Source organism: Rana temporaria, chromosome 9 (assembly GCF_905171775.1).
Source record: "Rana temporaria chromosome 9, aRanTem1.1, whole genome shotgun sequence".
NCBI lineage: Eukaryota > Metazoa > Chordata > Amphibia > Anura > Ranidae > Rana > Rana temporaria.
The window spans coordinates 47,961,598-47,988,248 of record NC_053497.1 but is presented as its reverse complement, the minus strand read 5'-3'; the positions used below and the strand labels follow the sequence as shown (position 1 = coordinate 47,988,248).

General features: G+C 43.6%; 1 protein-coding gene across 1 annotated transcript in view; it reads left to right on the top strand.

Moving 5' to 3' along the window:
• Window positions 1–1,025: 1,025 nt before the first annotated feature.
• Window positions 1,026–26,651, top strand: part of LOC120913447 (leucine-rich repeat and fibronectin type III domain-containing protein 1-like protein) — a 109,986-nt gene continuing 84,360 nt past the window's right edge. The window contains exon 1 of the mRNA XM_040323374.1: window positions 1,026–2,349. The gene's annotated coding sequence lies outside the window, so the exon portion shown is untranslated. The remainder of the gene's footprint in view (window positions 2,350–26,651) is intronic.

The window sequence follows — 26,651 nt, the reverse complement described above, 5'->3', positions numbered from 1 at the left end:
CTTCAATGTTTCAGAAGCTCGGAGGAGGTGAGGGTCTCCAGGGAGGGGTGCAAGATGGCAATTTCAGAAAAGCTTTAATTTCGCTGCTTGTGTTTGGAAGAATTGATTTTTCAGAATATATTTGTGTATTGGCTTGCTATTAATGAGCAAGGGAGAGACACTGAGGACATAATCTGCATTGCTGAACTGACAGTGAATCATCAAAAGCAGGGACTTTAGCTATCAGGATCCTTATACAACAAGCTGGGGAGGGAGGGTGGGAGTGAATTCTTTCACTATTTAGGGGCAAATTTTATTAAGTGCAGAAAGCAATGTGGTGCTGCAAGCCACAGCAGCCAATCAGTCACCAGGTTTTAATTAGAGCTGAGTTTGGATTGGCTGCTATGGGTCATTGCACATATTTGCATGGTGCTAAATATATAACAGAGGAAAGAAGCATTGTAGCATTGCCCATAGCAACAACGCAGATCAAAGCTTTGTCAAATACAAGACGGGAACCAATTTGTTGCCATGAAAAACACTTCTACAATTCTTTTCCCCTTTCCAATAATCTTTCTACAGGCTTAACGAAGAAAAGAGCCAGGTTTAAAGGATAGTAATTCATAATCAGTAGTGATATTTTGCTGTTCTGACCCAATGAAGACTACAATCTGATTACTATGATTTAGTGCACATTAATTAGCTCTGAATGAATTAATTCCTGTTAAGGTATTAGTTAATATACTGTATGACTGTCTCCTTTATTATATATACCTTAACACATTGACAGAGCAAGAGTCAGAGATATGTTATTATCAGGAAACTGATAAAACAAGCTATATTCAGCGTGGGAAGCAATCTAGCCTTCCCAGCTCAGTACTTTGAAGCTGCTTATGAGTTTGCAGTGTTTGCAGGGTATCACTGTACGCTGATCATTAGACATTCTTGCTTTGCAGTCTTCACAGCTAGCATTGCTGTGACTTGCTGCTTTAAGTCAGATGGTGGGAGTGCGCCTGCTCTCTTACATATGTATGAAGTGGATCATACTCCCCCACATCCAGTCTGCCAGGGACAGGCACAGTGGAGGAACATTGAGCTGCTGCGGAGACCTGACAGCTGAAAGCTTAACATATCTCTAGGGTTTATGCACTCAGAAAAAGCTTGGGGCTGCTCTGTACTCTGATCATTCTCTTCTGTGAGCCCTGCAGCCTGGAATCCAGGGTTACTCATCTGGACTCTACCTCCATTTGAATCTTGCCCAGAATCTATCTGTGTTTCTGCAAACCTCAGACTGGATGTGTTGAACTGAGAGTTGCTATGTTGCTTTATCGCCTGGATTATGTGTTTCAACGCCACCTCTACAGAGAACAGTATCTGCTGCAGCCAATTGCTAAGAGATTCATTGTGCCAGAGGATAAGGTATACAAGAATGAAGAGGGTCTGGCTGGTATCCTGTACCAGCGACTTGGCAGCTTCTCTTAGGACCCCTTAAGTAATCAGACCTTTGGCACGGAATCTTCCTTGAAATTGTATCTACTCCCCTACGCCCTCCTGCGTTGTGCTATCTGAGAGTGTGTGTGTGTTGTGGTGCAGTTTCTGACCTGGTGTAGCAGTGTAGCGAAAAGAGCAACAGCACACCCTGTTTAAGGCTAAAGGAAGGAGATAGATCTCCAGACCAGCCTATCTACATTTCAAGACCAACTTATCTACATCTCAAGAACAACTTATCTACATCGCAAGACTAACCTTAAGATCAACCAATTTACATCTTAAGACCAACCAATATACATCTTAAGACCAACCTCAAAATGTGAAATACTACCAGAGCAACCTCATTTAGGTACATTTACGGCTGGTTAACCTTTACACTGCCAGTGAGGAGTAAGCATCAACCAGTTCACTCTGAGAACCAAACCTACGCCCAAACCAGTGACAGGGACTTAAATCCATTCCTATGTCCAGTCTCTTTGGAAAAAAATATCACCTTTGTAAGCCATTTTGCCTCCATCCCTTTTTCTCCCAAACAAGCTTCTTTTAAATCTATCCCACAAAACTACATCTATCTTCTGGACCCCACTGATGTCTCCTGAGTGAGTGGGGTTTGGGTCAACGGAATTAAATTCGCTCTGGTTCCAAATGACCTTCTACATCTTTGAGGCTTTGGTGCAGATTCTGATGAACAGCGATCTTCTTCTTAGTTCGCTTGGGCCTCAGGTACTTCAGAAGATGACACATTCCCAACACTTCCTACAGTCCCATCTCTTCTTGAGACAATGAGGTGACACACTACTGTTATCAAACCCCCCCTCTGGGGATCTTACTACAGGATCAGTGACAAGCACAATGTGAGAGGTCACCGTCCATCATAAGGTAAAAGTTTTGTGCGCTATGTTAATAATTTAGTACAACCACGTAGATTTAGAAAGTTCTGCAAAACTTAAAATTATACTGGAACTCAAAGACATTGACTTATGGAGGTTTCACCCAACAACTGACCTGTTAAATAGATCTAGCTTGTCTTTTGGCATTTAAACATCCTTCACGGTCACTTGTCTGCTTATCTATCTGTAGCATATTCCATGCCTATACTACACTTGTAGAGATGGCTGTGATATGCAAATAAATGACATTTGTTCTTAGTAAGAAAAGTAAGAAAATAAACAACTGTTTTCTCAAAGATCATATTACTTCAAGATGCCTTAGGCTGATAGAGTATATTTAGTTAAAATCAATATAGCAATTTACAACTGCTTAGTTATTATCTATTTTCAATTTAACAGTAATTCACTCTGATGTATGATGTACAATTTTCACATGTATGTGTGAGCCTGTGTATGTGTGTGAATAACTACAATATACATAGTGAAAGTGAGACCAGGAAAAAAGGAGAGAGTGAGAAATTATGGAATGAGAGCTTGAGAAGAAGGGAGCAAAAAAGAGGAGAGAATAGAGAGAAAGTGGGAAACAGATGAGAGGGGAATTTAATGAGGACAGGAAAAGAGACAGATAAGATGGGAAAAGAGAGACATAGAAGGGAGGGAATAAGGAACAAGACAGGTAAAATGATAGTGATATGAGAGAGGCTATAGAGAGACAGGAGACAGGGAAGGAGAGTCCATACATGTCATAAGAAGGAGAAATAGGAGAATGAAAGAGAGATATGCAAGACAGGGAATGTGAGAAAAAAGAGAGCGAGGGTTAAAAAAAAGAGAGGGAAATAAAACAAAATGATGGGTAGGAAGATGAGAATGGCGAAGATAGAGAGAAGAGAGAGGAGAACAGACAAGACTGGTAAAAAAATTAAAAGAATAGGAATGGGAAATAGAAGAGGGGTAGAGAAAGAGAAAGAGAGAGGGAAGGGGAAAAAGAAAGAGGGAGATATAAACATGATGGGTAGAGAGATGGGAGTGAGAAAAGGGGAAAAAGAAGAGAGCGGTGAAGAGACAGGATTGGTAGAAAGATAGAATAGAGAGGGCAAGGGAGAAAGAGAACAGATAAAGGGAGAAAAAAGGAGGGGACACAATAAGAGAGGGAATAGAAAAATAACAGGTAGAGAGAATAGAGAAGTAAAACGAGAGATGGAACGGCAGGGAGAAGAGACAAGACTGGTACGAGATAGAGGGAAAGAGAGAGAAGACGGTTAAAGAGGGAGAGAGAGACCAAGAAATAGAGAGGGGGGGGGAACAAATAGAGAAGATAAAAAAGAAAAGAGAGGGAAATAGAGGACAGGTAAAGTGGAAGAAAGAGAGAGGAGGGAACAGAAAATAAATACAGATAGAAAGATAAGAGTGGGAGAGAGAATAGAGGGGAGAAGAGGCAAGACTGTAAAGAGATAGAAAGAAAGTAAAGGTAAAAAGAGAACAAGAAGAGAGGGAGCGAGGGATATAAAAAAGAGAGGGAAGTAGTACAAAATAATGACTGGAGAGATAAGAGTGGGAAAAAGAGAGAGAAGACAGGGGATAACAGACAAGACTAGTAAAGAAATAGAAAGGAAAGGGTAAGAGAAAGAGAGAGGGAGGAAGACAGAAAGAGAGGGAAATTAAAAAACGATGGGCAGAGAGATAGTAGTGGGAAAGAGAGAAAGAGAAAAGATAAAGGGAGAGAAAGGGGGGCACACAAATAGAGGGACTAGAAAAATGACAGGTAGAGAGAATAGAGAAGGAAAAAGAGAGATGGGACACCAGGGAGGAGAGACAAGACTAGTGACGAGGTAGAGAGAAGAGAGAGAAGGCAGAGAGACAAAGAAAGAGAAAAGAGGGGAGAGAGAGATAAAAAGAGAAAAGATAAGAGAAGGAAATAGAGAGAGGAAAGGTAAAGTTGAATAGAGAGACGGAGGGGACAGAGAAGAGAGGGAACAGAAAAAAATGTAATAAGAGCAGAAGCGAGAGAAGAGACAAGACAAGCAATGAGAGACACACACAACCAGAGGAACGAGGGAAGAAAATGTCAGGCATTGAGATAAGATCAGGAAAGTGGGAGAGAGAGAAAGGGGGGGGGGGGAGACAAGGAGACAGGTATTAGAGAGAAAGAAAGAGAGAGAGAGAGAGAGAGAGAGAGAAAGAGAAAAGAGATGGAAATAGAAAAAAAAATACAGCTAAAGAAATAGAGGGAAAGCAAGAGATTTAAGGGAGAGAAAGAGAGAGTAGACTGGTATAAGGAGAAAAGAGGGAGAGAAATAGAAAAGAGAGGGAGGGTGAGTCAAGATGGGTAATGAGGAAAGAGAAGAGAAGGGAAGGGAAGACAGAGATGGTGAAGGGGAGGAAGAAATACTGTATATAATGAGCGGGAACCAAGACAGGTATGGAGGAGAGGGAAAGTAAGAAATTGAATGAGATGGGGAAAATGTGGGAAGAGAGAAAAAAGAGAGAGCTAGAGACAAACAAGGGAAAGAGAGAGGGAGAGAGAAGAAAGAGGAGAAAGAGAAGAGGGAGAGAGGGAAAGAGAAGAGGGAGAGAGGAGAAAGAGGAGAAAAAAAGAAGTAGAGAGAAGAAAGAGAAGAGGGAGAGAGGAGAAAGAGAAGAGGGAGAGAGGAGAAAGAGAAGAGAAGAGGCAGAGAGGAGAAAGAGAAGAAGGAGAGAGAAGAAAGAGAAGAGGGACAGAGGAGAAAGAGAAGATGGACAGAGGAGAAAAAGAAGATGGACAGAGGAGAAAGAGAAGATGGACAGAGGAGAAAGAGAAGAGGGAGAGAGGAGAAAGAGAGGAGAAAGAGAAGAGGGAGAGAGGAGAAAGAGAAGAGGGAGAGAGGAGAAAGAGAAGAGGGAGAGAGGAGAAAGAGAAGAGGGAGAGAGGCAGGGAAAGGGATGGAGGAGGGAGGAAGAATAGTGGTAGAGATGGAGGGATGGAGAGGAGTAAAGGAGGGAAAGAAAAAAATTGAGTGAGAAAGAAAGACACAGAGAGATGGGGCTCCCCTGTTAAAAAATACATGGAGACTGTAAGTCAGGATAATGATGTGTTCTCCTCCACCCCCCTCGGGCAGCTCCTCTGGGCAGGGAGATCATCTGTTATTAGCAGGGTCAGCACTGCACCGGGAAATGATGAAGCTACATTACCGTTTCCAGGTTCTTCAACATTAACAACATTTAAACAAGTGTTCAACGTCTTTAACAAATGTCAAGCCATGCTGAACCCTTTAGTTCCACATCATGAGGAGCATCATGCTGTTTCTTTTTTTACAGCAAACATCCTTTTTGTTATGGAGACCAATGCAAAAGTTCCCTTTGCAACCTGGTGCTAAAACCTGGACCATCTAGCATAAAAAATAAAACAATGTAATAAAGAGATCAATTTTAATCCAGCAATCCAATCTGGTTTGACCTTTTCAACAGTTTAGAGTAAAAACAATGAAATATTAATTGTGATTGGTTTGCAGAGGCGGCTGCATATTGTAAATTGTGCATTACCTCATTACCTTATTAACCACTTGATGCCCAGCAAGTGACCCCCATTTATTGCGTAGAGAAGCTTTAGGTTTATAGCTGTGTCTGATAATTGATCGTTTTTTTTAAAAATCTAATCGGACTTAGTATATTTTTTTGAAAGGATCAACCTGTGCTTTGATATGCTAATAGACATGTTTCATTCCTGTGCTGATATTTTGAAATATTACAAATATGACCAAATGTAATAAAACTAACTTTCATTGGTTAGACCTTTACCAGTCATTAATTAACATTATGCCTAATTATATTACAACCATTGATCTTTGCAGAGTGGGACATTTTACACAGATGGGTTTATCTATACACCTTTGTCACTGTGAGCCTTTCAGTTGCTAGTCCTGTTGATTATATGATCAAGATCCATAGTAATTGGCTCCTGGTCACCTGTGTTGTGCAGGCTTTCTGAACTAGGGTTCTGTGGAACTCCAGGGTTCTTCTAGAATTTGTTAGGATTTATTTAAGCAGTTAGCAATGATAGATTGACCTTACAGTTAAAATGACTACCAATGGGAAATTTACCACTGACATTCAATGGAAGGTGTTTCCTTTTATATTGATCACCAGTGCTATGAGTCTGTTTTCCACTGTCTATCAATGTAACAGGGCATTTCTCCAATGGCCACCAATATAAGAGGGCAATTCTCCATTGACCATCAACTTAAGAGGGCAATTCTCCACTGATCACCAATGTAAGGGTGGAGTTTTCTATTAACCACCAATGTAAGTTGGCATTTGTCCACTGATCACCAATGTATGAGGTCATTTCTCCACTGACCACCAATGTATTGGGCATTTCTTCACTGACCACCAACATAAGAGAGCAAATCTCCACTGATCACCAAAGTAAGGGTGTATTTTTCCATTAACCACCAATGTAAGTTGGCATTTCTCCACTTGCCACCAATGTAAGTTGGCATTTATCCACTTGCCACCAATGTTAGAGGGCATTTCTCCACTTGCCACCAATGTTAGAGGGCATTTCTCCACTTGCCACCAATGTTAGAGGGCATTTCTCCACTTTTCATTAATGTAAATGTACATCACAATTCTCCCAGTCTGCATTAATTTCATTAAAATTAATAGCCCCCAATGCAAGGGGGGGGGGGGTTTCTCCACTAACCCCCAATAAAAAAAGGGTATCTCTCCGCTGACCATCAATGTAAGGGGGCATTTCTCCACTGACCACCAATGTAAGTTGACATTTCCCCACTGATCACCAATGTATGAGGGCATTTCTCCACTGACCACCAATGTAATGGGCATTTCTTCACTGACCACCAGCATAAGATCACCAAAGTAAGGGTGTATTTTTCCATTAACCACCAATGTAAGTTGGCATTTCTCCACTTGCCACCAATGTAAGTTGGCATTTCTCCACTTGCCACAAATGTAAGTTGGCATTTCTCCACTTGCCACCAATGTTAGAGGGCATTTCTCCACTTTCCATGTACATCACAATTCTTCCAGTCTGTGTTAATTTATTTTCATGATTATTAATAGCCACCAATGCAAGGGGGGTTTCTCCACTAACCCCAATGTAAAGGGGCATTTCTCCACTGACCACTAATGTAAGGGGACATTTCTCCACTGACCACTAATGTAAGGGGGCATTTTTCTACTGACCACCAATGTAAGGGGGCATTTAACCACTGACTACAGTCAGTTTTTTTTTCTGGCCATTATTATTCATTTATTTTTATGATTATTATTGACATATAGAGCAAAGGAGTATTGCGCTCTGGATGGTAAATGTTCTAGGTATGCCTTATTATTTATTATTTTATTTAAAGCTTTCAACGGCTCACTATTTATTTACTGTGAAATCTAGATGCATTTTTTAGGAGGGGGTTCCTTGAGATCTCAAAAATTATTTCAAGGGTTCACCAGGGTAGAAAGTTTGGGAAAGGCTGAGATAGTGTTTACTGAAGAAAAGTGATTTCTGATTGGTTGCTGTAAATCAATGAACGACTGTGCTAATTTTGCTTACATTCCTACAGTTGTTATAATCAGAGTGTGCAGTTTCATCTGGGACATAGTTCATGAATATTTTCCTATAGCTCAGTCATTAACAGTGTACTTGAAATCATTCCATCTTTTTTTTCTACTTTGTAACAGTGTTGTTCTCCTCCATGAATTTCTACATCCACCCATTTTTATTGTCCCCTGTGGGTTCCACTGTATTGCAATCTTCCATGGTTCACTGTCATCTTTCTGCAAAGTATGCCTAATCCGACCTTTCAGTTTAATTAATTTTGATGTTAATATCTTTCCGGTTAGTCATTCTCTGCGGATTCTCATTTGAGATAACCTTGGGCCATCGGATCGTACAAATGTGTCACAATTTCACAAACAATGATTTACGAATGTTTGTAGTAGTCTCTAAATTTAGTTGATAACTACCCATGTCTGACGGTTACATAATAAAACAAATTGTATGCAAAGATTGAAGAGGAACTCTGGAGGTGTAGCAGCCATGCAAGGTTTCCCCCTGGACTGGAGTACATTGAGTGTATTGATGTGTTTTACATGCCCCTGGTCCATGTGTGTTCATTCTGCTAATTACCAGTGCTCTTCTGATCCTTGAGGTTTGTTCAAAGCTGATTAAAATACCCACTTTTGCCTTGTACACACGATAGGTTTTCCAGGCGGTAAAAAGTCAGGCGGCAAAAACAAGGGGAAAACCGAGAACCTGCTCGCTAGCTTTTTCCCCCTACACACGGCCGGTTTTCCTGGCAGGAAAACTGCCACGAGAGCTTTGGTCGGGACACCCGGCCGTGTGTATGCTCCACCGCAGGCTTTCCCTATAAAAAAACTGCCGGCTTAAAAACCACAGGGAATCCCGGCAGGAAAAAAGAAAACATGTTCTCATTTTTCCCGCCAGGATTCCTGGCGGGAAAACTGGTCGGGTGTAAGAGGCATTAGGGCCACCAATCAGATGGCTGCAGAGTGCAGTGCAGGAAGCTAAAGTGACCTGGCTTGGAAATTGTCTGTTGTAGTCCAGGTTAGGTAGCTATTAAAGCTGAGCTCTACGAAGATATAAAACAATACAATGTCGTACCGGTTTTTAGTCATTCATTTTTTTTAAACATTTTTTTGAAAAATGTAACTGGAGTAAGTACCTTTATATTATCCTCCCGTTATTCTGCAGCAGAATTTCGGGACTGGAAAACGGAGGGGAAAAACTAGGAGCCAATTAGACGTTCTGTGTGCATAGGTGTGCACAGCCTATGGCATTAGGGTGTGCACCCCGAAACTCAAACACAGAGCAACAGAGGCAGTAGCTAGGCAGTGGCGAGTGCAAAGCATGAGTCCTTTTTTTATTTTTATTTTTATTTTTTTTACATTTTATTTATTTATTTACTGTTAGATTTTTATTTATAATTTTTTTAAATTTTTTTAATTGCCCTTTTGGGGGGATTTGGTGAAATACCAGGGTTCTAAACAGACCCTTGATGTCATATGAAGGGGGGGGGGGAGAAGGAGAAGCCGGCAGTGCTGCGATGAGAATAACAAGAGGATTGATATCTGTAAAAGGCAGTACAGCAGGTCCTTCTCAGCAGGTGCCTGGGCCCCCCTTTTGAACTAGTAGGACATTGGCCTGGTACATGAGGGCAGGCTGTACTGCCTTATTATCGGCCTTGGCACCCAGGGTAAGTGGGGTGGGCCCTGGCACACTCGGCACATCCCCTGCGCATGCCTTTGACAAGGAATGTGCTAAGGAAAGAGCAGATAGATGACATCTTCCCTCTTCTACTCATCTTCTTTGTCCAATCACAGGACGGGCTGGGGAGATGACCAGGGTGTATTGCCTAAGGCAGCCTATAGATAATACCGTTTTTTTTTCGGTCAGCAAGCAGGTTGATTAATAAATAACTGACACTTGTTGTGGATGAGGGAATCCTCCCTGATGAGCTATTGTATTCTGACAGCTGGGAGACTACCCTGCCATTAGAATACACTGATCTGCACTGCCAGCTATAGCTGGCAGCACTGATCGAGTGGTAAAAAATCGGACACAGTGGTTGTACAGAGGTCAATTAGTAGATCAGCTTCAGTACAACCTCAATGCCCATACATGGATCAAAATGTGTCTGGCCACTGCTGAACTGGCCAAATTTCGATAACTGAAGAAGAGAAAACACTGGTCACCAGGATGGAAATGTTATCTGGCACAGCTGTGTAGGGCTCATTGACAAAATTGTACACCATACAAAAAGAGCATTTCTCTGCACCTGGGAGTGACGGGTGTTTGAGTACATCTGCCTGCACAAATCAATGACAGGCTGTGGCTGTATGCTGGCTTATTCATCCATATATGGAAGTAAATGCTCAGGTGTGTGGTTATCAGTGTACAGCCACAGCCTGTCATTGATTTGTAGCGGTGGCTGTACTCAAACACATATCACTTCCAGGCCTGGTTCACACTGGTACGATTTGAGATGCGATTTGAGATGTCAAATCGCATCTCAAATCAGCAGCATTTGCTGGCAATTGTCGGCAATGGCACCGTTCTAATCGGTGCGGCGCTGCACCGATTTTAAAAAGTAGTTCCTGTACTACTTTTTGCGATTTCGGGCCGCGATTTACATTGACATCTGTGCAGAACCCTGGACAGATGTCTCTGAAATCGCGGCCGAAATGGGGACTGCCAGCGGGAGTGAAATCGTGCGAGTTCAGCTGAACTCGCACGGCTTCACTCCCGCAGCCCAGTGTGAACCTGGGCCCAGGCACGGAGGTATGCAAATTTTTCATGATGTAGGGCTCTTTGCATTCAAGTGAAAGAGCCCTAAATCTCAAGACTGAATGGTCATAAATACGAATCCTTTGGCAGATAAAACAGTGCCCTTAAATGTATTTCATATAGCTTTTTGCCTGGGAGGGAGGTGTTAAATATCCTAATCTGATACTGTGAAATGTTTGATGGGGCAGCTTTACATATTTTACATATATGTCAATTTCCTACGAACGCTACAACCTACTGTAGGAAGTGCCAGTAATATTATTCATAACTGTGTACACAAAAGTCCCCACACACTGTATAGCAGATGAGATCTCAGACTATATAATGTTGCTGTGATGTTGGGAAGGCTGTTGTTTTATGTAAGATGTCACTGGAGGCAAAACGACAGTTGGAAATTTCCTTCTGTGGGATTGCTAAACAGAAAGTTATGCCTGTGATGGGAAATAGGGTTTCTGTATCATACGGCTATCATTATACCAATATTTATCCATTAATGTATTGAAGCCTCTTTTAAATAAACCAATTTATGAACATTATTTTGATGTTACAAAATGACGGCACATCAATTCATGCAGAGAGAATTTTGATGTATCAAAACACTGATCTTTCCAATACAATGTAATCCACTCCCAAATCCACCCTAGCGCTCGCCAGTGCTAAAGCAGACAACAGTCAACCACAAGTTAAGGAATGAGGCAACCAGGTGAAATTTGATTTGCAGGGGGTTCTTCAAGTGGGAAGTCTGCAATTATGGAACCTTGTTGAAATCATTATTCTGGCCAATTAAATGTATTAATGCCCAAGTGCTTGATGTGCCTAAACACGTTACAGTGGCTTAAAGTGACATAATAAATGTTGTGAGGTCCCCCATAAGATTCATACTAGACCCTTATAAAAGCAAAGTGGAAAATTAGCCACTGGATCACTTTTAGAAGCAGTGGGAGTGGACGTGCCACAACCCGCCGCTCACCAATGATTTTTAGGTTTATCGTCTTGGCCGGTGCACCAAGAAATTGTCAGACGAGATTGGGGGATAGAGGTTTCCAGAGACTGTAGTGATGTAGTAGCATAGTGCAGTAGATAATTGATGTTTGGTTATTATAATGATGATATAAGTTATGTTCCGCAGCAACACGAGAGACCCTTTATATATTGTGTTATATGTATGGCACGATATATAAAATACCTACACATATATATTAATATTACAACAGAGACCAGATCATCTCTGGTCTTTTTTTTCAGCACCGTGATGTTTAGGCAGGGATGCTATTAAATGTATTTGCCAAGAGAAAGTTGCCTTGGCCAATTGTTAGAAGGTCAGTTGATTTCGCCTTAATTCTAGAATTGCTACACTTCTCTCTTCTGTCGCTAGGTGGCCGGGTATCTGGTGACATTAGATAAGACAAGGGCAATGCAAGGACAGATTAAGAATGAATGGAGTGTCTCAGCCAATGGGCAGGGATTTTCTTGGCCTGCTGGGAGAACCTATTTATTTGGGCATACTCAGGTGATCGGAATTCTGTGCCAACTCGACGGCTGTCTGGGTGGACGTGTGTTGTATTGCCCCGGGCTGCTAGGCCAGAAACCTAAGGCTTATCCCGTGGACATCTGGCTGATAGGCTGTCTGAGGGCCTATCCAGAAGCAGGAAAGCAGTGTAGGGTTGAGACTGCGGGTTTGTAGTCCAAAAAGAAGCAACAGTTCCGCCAGCTGGGGAACCAGTTGTGGCCTAGGTAGAAGGGAAGCTGTCACCATTAAGGGACCATCCACATGATCACAGTGAGGGGACGGTGAAGAAGTGTGAAATCTTCAGCAAGTGCCAAGTCAAGGACCCAGCAGAATAGCAGAGGTGACACTTGTGGAGTGCCAAGCCAGGGACCTAATGTGACAGCAGGGGTGAAGCTTAAAGAGTGTCTGTGAGCACCAAGCCAGGGACCCAGCAGTGAATTGGGGGTGACGCTTGAGGAAGATACTGAGGGCTACAGTGAAAGAGCTCAGGGGATCCAGTGGCTAGTGGATCCAAAGTCTAGTGAGAGAGACTGGGGGCTATTTGAGTGAAGACACACAGTGAGTGAGTGATAAAGAGAACTGTTTGTGTTTCAGATAGTTTAATACCTTTACCGTTAGTAACAGCTACAAGATTGTTGCCATAGGAGACAGCGGTCCTACCTATACAGAAGTGGTGTCCGGCTGGAGGCCTTCACCTGTATAGCTATCTACCTATAGAAGTCTCAGAGTCTGCCAATTAACTTTGCCCTTTGCCAAGACACCCTTAACCTAAGGGTGTCCTGGCCCAAACCCGCTCTCCCACAGTTCAGTTTATGAATGCAAAGAGATTTATTGTCTCGTGCACACGATCGGTTAACCAGAGGATAACGGTCTGATGGACCGTTTTCATTGGTCCAAACCGATCGCGTGTAGGCCCCATAGGTTATTTAACCTTCGGTTAAAAAAAAGACTACTTGCTTTCAAATTTAACCTATGGATTGGTAACCGATAGGTCAAAAACGATCGCTAGTACGCACAACCATCGGTTAAAAATCCACGCATGCTCAGAATCAAGTCGACGCATGCTTGGAAGCATTGAACTTAGTTTTTTTCAGCACGTCGTTGTGTTTTACGTCACCGCGTTCTGACACGATCAATTTTTTAACTGATGGTGTGTAGGCACGACGGACCATCGGTCAGCTTCATCGGTTAACCTATGACAACGGTCCGTCGGTCCGTTCTCATCGGATGGACTGATCGTGTGTACGCGGCAAAAGTATATGTTCACCTTTTCAAAAAAAACGAAAGCCGGCCATAGATGGATTACAATTTGGCTGGTTCAGCAGAAACTGGCCCAATACTGATCTGTCTATGGACAGGCCTGTTAAATTCCACCCATTTCTCCACCCAATGACTGCCAGGCCTCGTACACACGGACGGACTGTCCGCTGAAAACGGTCCGCCGGACCGTTATCAGCGGACATGTCCGCCCGGAGATTTCTGTCTGATGGTTGTACACACCATCAAACAGAAATCAGCGCGGACACGATACGCGGTGACGTGGCCGTGACGATGACGCGGCGACGTGCGCGGCCCTGGAAGTTCAATGCTTCCACGCATGCGTCGAATCACTTCGACGCATGCGAGGGCTTTCGGCCGATCGGACATGTCCGGTGAGTCTGTACAGACGACCGAACATGTCCGACAGACAGGCTTCCAGCAGACATGTTTCTTAGCATTCTAAGAAACATTTGTCCGCTGGAAACCTGTCCGATCCGCCGGAAAATTGTCCGGTCGGACGTACAGACGACCGAACATGTCCGCTGAAACTGGTCAGCGGACCAGTTTCAGCGGACATGTTCGGTCGTGTGTACGGTGCCCTAGGGGGCAGCTAAAGCCACCAACAGAACATAATATAGTTACCGTGGAGGGGGATTCTGACTGTATTGATGGGAGAGTTGAGCAACATGCTTTCCTTCAACCTACGCTTGGGAGAAAGAAAATTGCATAATGTATGACCTAACACCCTCCACCCCAAGAAGAGGTAGAACACTTCAAGTCCCCGAGCTGCTGCACTGGCTGCGTGAACACTGACAGCTCGTCACCTACAGAGGGAAAGTAGAGGGGACCAGGGGTTAGGGAGGGTGTAAGGCAGTAATGGCGAACCTTGGCACCCCAGATGTTTTGGAACCACATTTCCCATGATGTTCATGCACTCTGCAGTGTAGGGGGGCATCATGGGACATGTAGTTCCAAAACATCTGGAGTGCCAAGGTTCACCATCACTGGTGTAGAGTTATTTCATCTTCTATTTTTTTTTTCTGAAAGGGTGAACAAGCCCTTTAAATATATCATCAAATTGCAATTTATTTCCCAGGTAACATAAAATTACCAGTTACCATGGTAGGGGTAGTTCATTTTTAACGCTGTGATCTTTTGTTACCTTGGAAATAAAGTGTTAGCTTATACTCAGAGTAGTTTGGAGTCTCTATAATTTGGCTGGTTAAGATCATTATTTTTTTTAACCATGGTAACCTTTTATTGAAGCAGTGTAAAGGGCTATAGCGATACGCATCCAACAGTAACTTATAGCAGTGAATCAGATTTCACTGAACTATAATCAGGTTGATAAAATATGTTATTTAATTGGTTTCTAGTGGTAGGTGTATGCCTGCTACACGTTTCTCTGTTCCCTCGATGAAATAACTATACCTATGCTGAGATGCTTTTAAATAGAGTCGTTTATTTTTTGCCTTTGATAATCATTTTTCAGCAAGGAAGCTGCGAGGAAGCAATTGCACAAGCTGAACCACAATCCAGGCTATTAGTACTAAATGTACAAGTCACTTCCACGAGGCATGGTGTGCCTATTACTTCACTGACATTGCTTACTTTTAATAAATAATTAACCTGGACCGTTCCGTTTTGTTTTTTTTTACAAATTTGCATTTATAAATTCTGGACATGTAAAAATAAAAAAGTAACAGTTGTTGTTTTTTTTATTTTTTTTTAAGCTCTAAATTATATCATTAAAAAACAATCATTGAGCTGAAGTCTAGAGATGAGCTTATGCTGTGTACACACGATCGGAAATTCCCACAAGAAAACCATGGATTTTTTCTGACGTAATGTTGGCTCAAACTTGTGTTGCATACACACAGTCACACAAATCTTGTCGGAAATTCCGACCGTCAAGAACCCGGTGACGTACAAGACGTACGAGGAGCCGAGTATAATGAAGTTCAATAGGCAGTTTGGCTCTTCTGCTTGATTCTGAGCATGCCTGTGGGTCGGAATTGCATACAGACAAGCGGATTTAACAATAGGAACTTTTTCCATCGCAAAAATAGAGAACCTGCTCTCAATCTCTCAAATTCCGACAGCAAAAGTCCGATGGAGCATACACATGGTCAGAATTTCTGACCAAAAGCTCACATCGGACTTTTCTTATAGGAATTTCCGATCGTGTGTTCATGGCATAAGGTTCGGTTTAAATTTGTAAGGTAGCAGTCATGGCTGGAAAAATGAGCTGCGAGCCGGAGATTACAAAAGTCGCAACTGCACATGTACGGGGGGAGAATGATGCTCAAGACATCATTGTAGCACTAAAATGCTAATGTATAAGAGTACTTATAATTATACTCAAAGGACACAATGTGAAAACTTGGTGAATGAACATCAAGAAAAATCTATAAAACAAATGGAGCTTTACAGAACACAATATAAGCAATGTGTAAAGAAAAATCCAATTGTGAATATAAGCTTCAAAATGTGACATGGAGTGAAGTCCACATAGGCAGAGAGAAGCGGATAAGGCTTTTTCCTATCAGGATGACACCAAATAGTAGGAGACAGGAAGGGGTTGCCTGTAGTAACTCTTATGCCGCGTACACACGATCGGTTAAACCGATGAGAATGGTCTTTCATCTGTCAAAACCGATCGTGTGTGGGCGCCATCAGTTATTTAACCATCGGTTAAAAAAAGCCAACTTGGTTAAAAATCCACGCATGCTCAGAATCAAGTCGACGCATGCTTGGAAGCATTGAACTTCGTTTTTTTCAGCACGTCGCGTGTTTTACGTCACCGCGTTCTGACACGATCATTTTTTTAACCGATGGTGTGTAGGCACGACTAACCATCAGTTAGCTTCATCGGTTAACCGATGAAAACGGTCCATCAGACCGTTCTCATCAGATGGACTGATCGTGTGTACGCGGCCTTAGAACACTTCAGGGATAAGTAGATAAGGTACTCTTACCAGCTGAGATGGACACACATGTCTTACGACAGTGGGTCAATAGAGCTTGAAATCCTAGAATGGTCGGGGACCAATGCTAAGATGGTCCTGTAGATCAGAGTGGAGGGTCCCCAATTCTCAGCTGATGAACACCGCAGGTACAGTAAGGTCAGGATGGGAATACTCATTTGCATTGCTAACACTGAATCCACCTTTCAGCCAATCAGGTTGCCGGGTCTGTTACCGGTCACCTGATTGGCTGAAACATCAGGTGCTGTGATTGGACGCCTGAGAGAGAACGGAAGAAGACATGGAGGACTTGCAGGAGACCCGCTCTGAGACAGGCAAGTGCCGGGCACACTGGCAGCTTCTGATGGGGCACAGTAGCGGCAATTGATGGGCGCACTGGCAGCATCAGATGGAGTACAGTAGCGGTAATTGATTGGCACACTGGCAGCATCTGATGGGGCACAGTAGTGGCAATTGATGGGCACACTGGCAGCATCTGATGGCAGCATCTGATGAGGTATAAACAAAGAAAAAGCATCTGATGAGGCACAGTAGCATCTGATGGGGCACAGTAGCGGCAATTGATGGGCACACTGGCAGCATCTGATGGGGCACAGTAGTGGCAATTGATGGGCACACTGGCAGCATCTGATGGGGAACAGTAGTGGCAATTGATGGGCACACTGGCAGCATTTGATGGGGCACACTGGCGGAAATTGATGGGCACAGTGTCAGCAATTTATGGGTACAGTGTCTGCGCTTGATGGCACAGTAGCTGCGTTTGATGGCCACAGTGGCTGCAATTGATGTTTTTTTTTTCAGTTTGTTTGCGTCCCCCCAAAAATTTTGAGCACCAGCCACCACTGGTTTAGACCAGAGCCAGGCTCATGACTATTCCAGTCTAGTGAATTAGCCAAGGCTAAGATAGGGTCATCAAGCAGGGGGAAGCATTTCCTCAGTCTCCCACCCCTTAGTGTTTAGGGGCCGATTTATTTCAGACATTTCTGAACGCTGCCAAAGACTGCACTGGAATTACATGATCGTGTGGCCTATGAGCCAGACTTGGTCCGGGGACAGTGTCCCCAATCCGGGGACTGTCCCTGGAAACCGGGAATGTCTGGTCACCCTAATGTAGTGTGCACTGTGCACAGGGCTGGACTGGGACAAAAATTTGGCCCTGGACTTCATCCAGACTGGCCCACTTTGACAGGTCTCTCCCATGGCAGCCGGACAACTCCCGCCCCCCCCCGGCCACCCAAGCCCCCTCTCCCCCTTCACTAGTCACTAGCCGTTCTACTTTCTTAGAGTACTTATAGGCAGTACCAGTGGGGAAGCTAGACATTATTTCACCCGGGGCAAAGAATCAGTTCGGTGCCCCCCCTTATGGGACAAGATTAGGCAGAAGTGAGAACCTCACCCAGGCCATAGCTGTTGAGTTAGCTGTCTGTCCCCTCCCCCATGCTCCTCTGTTGTCCCCCCTGCTCCTCTGGTCCTCCCCCTGCTTCTCTGTTCCCCCCAGGCGAGCGCTGCAGGAAGGGAGAGAGACAGAGGAGCGGAGGGGGGGCGGCGGTCCGCTGTCACTGAAGCCGGCCCACTGAGCCATCGGCCCACCGGGAAACTCCCTGTAGTCCCAATGGCCAGTCCATCCCTGACTGTGCATGCATGGCCAATCGTTTGCTTTCTAGCAACTAGAAGGTAGTTACAAATGTGCTGTGTTTTTCATTGTGAATGGAGAGTGGGCAAACTGGAGCAGTGTGATAACAGTAACTAGTGGTTACTACCTACTGAACTGGAGCTTGTGTGTGGTGAGGGTCTGCCCCCCCCCCCCCCCCCACCACCGCTGTGCCCTTATATCTGCAATAGATAATACATACCTGGAAGTGTTATGTTACACTTAGCATGCATGCATTTTATACAAAAATATATATATTGGTCCAGTTTAAAGCAGTCAAAATATCTTCCTCCAACGTGTAGCTCAATATGAGCTGAAAAGAATCAAGGAGTGCCATAAAGTCTGCTGCTGTGTTCAGCAAAGGAAGAATTAACTGGGGGTTCAGATATGAACAGAGCTTCAGGGCACCAGATGGCTGACTGAACTGAATGTAGGTGGCTTTACCCAGAGGGCTCTGCAAGCACTGAACATACGTAACTTTATTCAGAGGTTTCTGTAAGCAATAATTATGTGCCGCAAACATTGCCCCCCCCCTCCTCCTCCCCCAAGTCTTTGTGAGAGCTGAACACTTTAATATATCAGCGTCTACACTCAGAGATGCCTTGTTGACTTGCTCGTAGAAATTGTACTGAATTTTACTGAATAAAAATTAGGTCCAAAAAAGTGAATTAAATGGATATAGGAGTCAATGGCTCCAGTAAGGCTGCTCTCTGCACATACAGGGTACACCTAACTGGGAGACCCACAGTTTGGAATCCAGATGAAAAAAGGGAGAACACCAACACAATACAATATAAAATCGCCAACACGTTTCGGAGAAACAAAAATCTCTTCCTTCTTCTAGGCTCAAAATAGTTAATGTAATCCGGAGGACTTGAAGTGGTACAATCACCACCATTGAAGCAATATTAAACCCAATTCCTAGATGTGATGGCTGTATTAATTTTCACTTTTAGGCTTTCTTTCTTTTATTTCCATCTGATGATCCAGCCAGTAAGTCTGCTATTTAAAACGAATGCCGCGTACACACGATCGGTTCGTCTGATGAAAACGGTCTGATGGACCGTTTTCATCAGACGAACCGATCGTGTGTGGGCCCCATCAGTTTTTTTCCCATCGGTGAAAAAACTTAGAACCTGTTTTAAAATTATCTGATGGTTAAAAAAACGATAGAAAAACGGGTCTGTGGTGAAATCCATCGGTTAAAAATCAACGAATGCTCAGAATCAAGTCGACGCATGCTCGGAAGCATTGAACTTAATTTTTCACAGCACGTCGTAGTGTTTTACGTCACCGCGTTGGACACGATCGGTTTTTTAACTGATGGTGTGTAGGCAAGACTGAAGAAAGTCAGCTTCATCGGATATCTGATGAAAAAATCCATCAGACCGTTTTTATCGGATGAACCGATCGTGTGTACAGGGCATAACTCTTCTGCAGATATATCAGTTACAGGGATGCAAAACCCCACTTACTACTGAGAGGGGTGACTACAATAAACAGCTTTTTTTTATTTATTTAAAACCTTTATCACAAAAGGAAGAATAAACATGTTTCTGTAACTCATGAAGTGTTAGCTGGAGTTTGGCTTCAATAGGTTAGTGGGCCTAAATCCGCTAGTAGGGGTGCTCTAATCAGTGGTGGGCCGTCCATTAGGGGCACTGCCCCCCCCCCCTATCCATGTGTGCGGCGTCCTGCAAGGGGAAATTCCAACGGGGGAGGGGATTTTTTTTTTTAAACACTTGATTAGAACAAGAGTCTCGAATAGGCTTCAAAATAGGGTGGGCTGGGGCGCAGAGCATTGCGCTACGAGCCCACCCAGGTGTGTTAAAATAGCGAAAGAATATTCACTATTGAAACACTGATCCTCCTCCCAGCCAATCAGAAAGCAGGTCTGAGGCCTCGTACACACGACAGAGTTTCTCGGCAGAATTCACCGAGAAACTCGGTCAAACCCGGATTCTGCCGAGAAACTCTGTCGTCTGTACACTTTTGGCCCGACGGAGCAGCCGAGGAACTCGTCGAGAAAATAGAGAACATGTTCTCTATTTTCTCATTGTTCTATGGGAGAAGGCGGCCCGCCGAGCTCCTCGGCGGCTTCACCCCTGAACTCGACGAGGAACTCGACGTGTTTGGCACGTCGAGTTCCTCGGCCGTGTGTACGGGGCCTGAGACTTGTTTCCCAATTGGCCGAAAGGAGAAGCCTCCCGATTAGCCACCGTGGAGGAGGGAGGAAATGGAAGGCACCGCCACAGTGATGACTGCTGAGAGCAGGGAAAGCCGCTGCATGTTTCCTTCTTCAGGGATGAAAATGTTGTATGTACTCAAGATGACTCAAAATGGTACAATCACCATTAATAAATATAAGGAATATTAAATATGAAAAGTGCCCATGGATGCTCTTGCTGCTGCTTATTTAGTGTATTGTTGTAGACTCAGACCCTTGTATAAGCGCCACGACTCGACATGCACCCTTTGAATATCTTCAGACCAGGCAGTTAAACAACTTTTACTAATAGTTTGTTATGGCAAACATAACATGAGAAAAAATACTTTCCCTAACTAACTGTAATAGTAGCTGCCCCAGTGTACCTGCACAGGTAAAGTCCCTATGGACATAGTCCATAACTGGCACAACTTGACTGGAGAAGTTCATGACTTGGGTGTATTCTGAAAGCCATTGCTTCGTAGACGCATTACAAGTCTCAGCATGTCCTGCAAGGTTCCTGTTCTTAACCCGCTGACCCGTGCTCTCTCAACCGCCCTTGACACCCAAACCCCTGCCTTTTATATATCATGGGACAGGAGGCTGGACCCCAAAAGCCAGACAATGTGAGCATGGCATGCAAAGCAGAATTAACCCACCCTCAACCTTGGCATTCACACTAGTCTGAATGAATGAATGAATGAATGAAAAACGTATAAAGCGTGGCGCATGCGAACTGAATCGCTTCTGGGCGCTAGTTGTTCGTGTCTCATGACATCAAAAGAGCAGAGTTTTGATCCGTCTTCTGAAAGTCAGATGGTTTTCCTCCAACCGAATGCTGGTTGGTAAAGCGTTCCATAGTCTAGGACCCTGGAAAGCAAACCTTCTTTCTCCTTTGGACTTGTATTTGGTTTTTGGTACCCTGACCAGATTTTGGTCGGTGGTTTGCAGAACGCGATTCGAATTGTGAGGTTCTATCTTGTCGCAAAGATATTGCGGAGCCTTCCCATGGATGCACTTATGTGTCAGGCAGAGTGCTTTAAATGCAATTCTGTCTTTTACTGGCAGCCAGTGAAGGGTTCTCAACGAAGGTGAGATTGATTCCCATTTTTTTTTCCCAGTCACCAGTCTGGCGGCCGTATTCTGAACGACTTGCAGACGGGAGATTTGGTACTTTGGGAGTCCGAGGTACAGGGCATTAGCATAGTCCAGTCTGGAATTCACGATTGTTCCCACCACGACTGCTACGTCTTCCTTGGGGATAAATGGAATAAGTCTGCGTAGTAGGCGCAACAGATGGTGCGCTCCGCTGACTACTGACCCTATTTGTGCGTCCATTGTCATGAAGGTGTCGAAGATGACCCCGAGACTTTTGACTTTGGAGCTAGGGGTGATGATTTGGCCCAGAATGGGCGGGGGTGTCCAGGTTGTTGCCAGTTAACTCTTTCGGCTGGCGTGAAACATAAGGAGTTCTGTTTTTGAACTGTTGAGTTTAAGATAACTCTTAGTCATCCAGTTTTCTATCAAAGAGAGACATTTCTCTAAACTGAGATGATGATCCTTTTTGTTGCAGATGCGAAAATACAGTTGCGTATCGTCTGCATAAGAGTGATAGAGTAGTTCTTGGCTACTGATAATATCGAAGAGAGGGCGAAGATAGATGTTGAAAAGCACTGGTGACAGGGGGGATCCTTGGGGGACTCCACATGACACTGTGCGCTTTTCCGACGTGAAACAACCCAATTTAACTGTTTGTGATCGGTTTTCAAGAAAGGAAGAAAACCATGGTAAATCACCTTCTGCGACTTCTGCTACCTTGGCTAGTCGCATCAGTAACAGTTTGTGGTCTACCGTGTCAAAGGCTGCGCTTAGGTCCAGCAGAACCAGGAGACAAGATTCTCCTTCGTCTGCGGCCTCGAGGGCATCGTCCCATATTTTGAGTAAGGCCGTTTCTGTCCCGTGTCCGGGACGGAAGCCAGATTGTAATGGATCCAGTAGATTGTGGGTATCTAGATGCTGTTGCAGCTGTTGTACCACTACTTTCTCCATTATCTTGGAGAGAACATTTAGTCCTGTTATGGGACGGCGGTGAGCTGGGTCCTTGGGATCCAGGTTAGGTTTTTTCAAGATGGGCTGGATTGTGCCCTCTTTCAACAGGGATGGCACTGTGCCTTCCTTAAATGACTGGTTTATAAGCTGTGTGATGGGTGGTGCCAGGATGTCGGCACATTCCTTCAGCAGTTTGGTGGGGATGATATCATTGGGCGATGTGCTGTTCCGCAAAGCACCAATGATATTTTTTGTGGTATCGATGGAGATCGGTTCCAGAGTGAACTTTGTTGATTGTAGTCTGGCTACAATGAACACAATAGGCAACCTGCCTACAGGCTACTGAGGCAATCTCATTGGACAATGAATTGAAATAAAATAGGCTATATATATATATATATATATATTACACATACACACATATATATATATATATATATATATATATATATATATATATATATATATAGTCCCAAAGACGTGACTGGCTGGGAGGAGAATCAGGAAGACAATATTCACTATTGTCACACAACTGGGTGGGCTCAGGCCGAGGGCCGTGCCCACCCTTTTTAAAAAGCCAAGTAGAGCCTCAGGCTCCAATTACATGCTTAAAAAAAAGAAAAAACCCTGATGAAATCCATGCGTCCGACACCCTGAATGTACATTAGGGGCCAGGCGCATGGATGGTAGGGGGGGGGGGGGGCATGCCCCTGGTTCACATCAAATTCAAGGTTTAGAATCTCAAGTATTTCAGAGTAATGAATCTGAAACACATTCCTCATCCAGAAATAAGGTTTGATATCAATCAGGAAATATAAACCATTGTACAGGGAAGTCAATGTGTTTATCACAGGCTTGATCGTGTGCCGAAAATGAGGCCCCTTGTTGGAAACATGACCATAGATATATTGAGGAGCAAAGAACCCTAATGCTAACCCTAACCAAAACTCTAACACTAACCATTTTGCTTATCAACAAGGCATTGTGATCATTTTAGTGGTGACCACCTATAGAAGTTAGCTTTGGAGACACCATAAGTCAGTATATAGACTGTGTGCTTGAGCAGTTCTAAAGCGTCTGTGCAAATACAGACTTTCTGAAAATGGGTAAATAATAATAGGTACGCCCCCTGATAGGTCACTCAGGCATTGCATTGCAATATAGGAACATTCCTGTGGGAATGTCGGGAAAGCTCTAGTCATTGCTACAGTAGCATAGTCTAAATATTGGCCCAGCGGATGCCAACCGGTTGCATCAAACTATTTTTTGCTTCTCCAATTTTTATTGGCCTAAGGCACAGTGGTCAGTAGTTGACACACTTAAAGGGGTTGTAAAGGAACATTTTTTTTTTCATAATAAGCATCCTTTACCTGCAGACATTCCTCTTTTCACTTCCTCATTGTTCGTTTTTGCTCAGAAGTTGCTCTATTTCTTCTCTGTTCTGTTCACTTCCTGCTTGTCTGATTTTACTGACCACCGTGACGGGAGGCTTTACTGCGGTGGTCAGTGACGTGCTCGCCCCCTCCTGGGAACTACATCTGTGTGGCAGGACGCTCTCTACATGTTAGAGACTTCAAGGAGGTGTGAATTACTGGGCGTGCCGCAATTCATACTGGGAAATGTAGTTCTTACATGAACGAGTGATGCAAACCAGGAAGTGAATGAGAGAACAGAAACTAGAACGCCGGAGGTGATATAGATGAAGGAATTTTAGGAGGTATTTACTCGTTTTTTAACAGAATCATTACACTATTCTGTCTACCTTGCAGACATTAATTTTAGGCAAAAAAATGTTTCCTTTACAACTCATTTAAGAGAAGAATAATCAGCTTTTACCATTTCTGATTGGTTCCCAAAATTTTCTTCACCCTGACCATTGCCTAGCTGTCCTGAACCCTGTTAAAGCAGCGATTAAAGAAGTATTATTTTTATCTCATGCAGTAATTTTGTGTAATACCGTATTTTCCGGCGTATAAGATGACTTTTTGGATGCAAAAAAATGCATCCAAAGTCGGGGGTCGTCTTATACGCCGGGTACGGTCTCCGTGCAGCTGCGATCGTCATAATTTCTTCTCAGCACGTCCTCGCTGTCCTGTGATTGGCGGAACAGAAATCTTCCCAGCAGCGCCTCGGACGAGATGAGAAGGCATCCGTGATTGGCGGAACATAGAACAGAGGCGCTACTGGGAAAATGTGTGTTCTGCCAATCACAGGACACGCTGAGAAGACGGCGCGCGGCTTTGAAATCATGGACGCTTGCAGCAGACGGAGACTGTCACCGGCCTGCAAAACGTGAGTGATGGCACAGTGGGGGGGGAAAGTGGGGGCATGCAATGTGATGGCACTGTGGGGGAATGCAATGTGATGGCACTGTGGGGCATGCAATGTGATGGCACTGTGGGGGAATGCAATGTGATGGCACTGTGGGGGAATGCAATGTGATGGCACTGTGGGGGCATGCAATGTGATGGCACTGTGGGGGAAAGTAATGTGATGGCACTGTGGGGGCATTTAATGTGATGGCACTGTGGGGGCATTTAATGTGATGGCACAGTGGGGGCATGTAATGGCACAGTGGGGGCATGTAATGGCACAGTGAGGGCATGTAATGGCACAGTGGGGGCATGTAATGGCACAGTGGGGCTTGAAAAAAAGGGGGTAGTCTTATACAGTGAGTATATCCCATATATACGGTAATTTAAATGTGATTTAAATAAATTTATTAAATGAAATTCGAATACATTTTAATGAAGTGATTTAAATGAAACTCATTTACCTACATTGGATTTAAATTAATTTATTATCTGTTCCTCTTTTCTGAGGCCACAGAGTTAGGTTTATGTGCCATATGGCAGTAACTGCTGACTGCAGGATATGGGGCCAGTTTGCACAGCAAATGTTATTTTGGGAAAATGTGTTTGCTGTCTGATCAATGAGGCAGGGAAAAGAGCAATGATTATGTTCAACCTGCAGTAACCAATAACAACCGATCAACTTTCTGTCTATTAAAAGACAGGTCAGCAAAAAGATAAAGTCTGATAGGCTGCTTAAGGATTACTGTGCTTTGCACATTGATGTTTGCCCTTTATAATAAGTCCATCGTCGCAGCGCACCGACATGATAATTCTGGTAGAGTAATCCTATGGGAAATTACAAAGGACAGGCTTCAACTGCCTTTAAATCAATTTAGTGTATTGACTACAATGAATCCCTGTGTGAAGTAAATAGGCTGACGCAGCACAGCAAGTATAACACATCGTGGTCAGGGATTAGTGATGATTCCTGCTCATCATGTAGGCCTCCATGTAATAAAAAAGAAGAGGGCTGTGACAGGCAATCAATTCATTGCATTTTAATCATTCTTTTTTGTTATGAAGGTAGGATAAATTTGCAATATACAGTTGTGCTCATAAGTTTGCATACCCTGGCAGAATTGCTGATTTATTTTCAGAGAATATGAATGATAACACAAAAAAAAATCTTTCACTTGTGGTTAGTGTTTGGCCAAAGCTATTTATTATCAATCAACTGTGTTTACTCTTTTTAAATCATAATTGCAACAGAAACTACCCAAATGACCCTGATCAAAAGTTTACATACCCTGGTGATTTTGGCCTGATAACATGCACACATGTTGACACAAAGAGGTTTGAATGGCTATTAAAGGTAACCATACTCACCTGTGATCTGTTTGCTTGTAATTAGTGTGTGTGTAAAAAAGGTCAATGAGTTTCTTAACTACTGACAGACCCTTGCATCTTTCATCCAGTGCTGCACTGAAGTTTCTGGATTCTGAGTCATGTGGAAAGCAAAAGAATTGTCAAAGGATCTGCGGGAAAAGGTAGTTGAACTGCAGAAAACAGGAAAGGTAAATAAAAATATATCCAAGGAATTGATAATGCCAATCAGCAATGTTCAAACTCTAATCAAGAAGTGGAAAATGAGGGTTCTGTTGAAACCAAACCACGGTCAGGTAGACCAAGTAAAATTTCAGCCACAACTGCCAGGAAAATTGTTCGGGATGCAAAGAAAAACCCACAAATAACAGGTGAAATACAGGACTCTCTGAAAACATGTGGTGTGGCCGTTTCAAGATGCACAATAAGGAGGCACTTGAAAAAAGATGGGCTGCATGGTCGAGTCGCCAGAAGGAAGCCATTACTACGCAAATGCCACAAAGTATCCCGCTTACAGAGACAAGCCTCACACCTTCTGGCACAAAGTCATTTGGAGTGATGAGACCAAAATTGAGCTTTTTGGCCACAACCATAAACGCTACATTTGGAGAGGAGTCAACAATGCCTATGATGAAAGATACACCATTCCTAC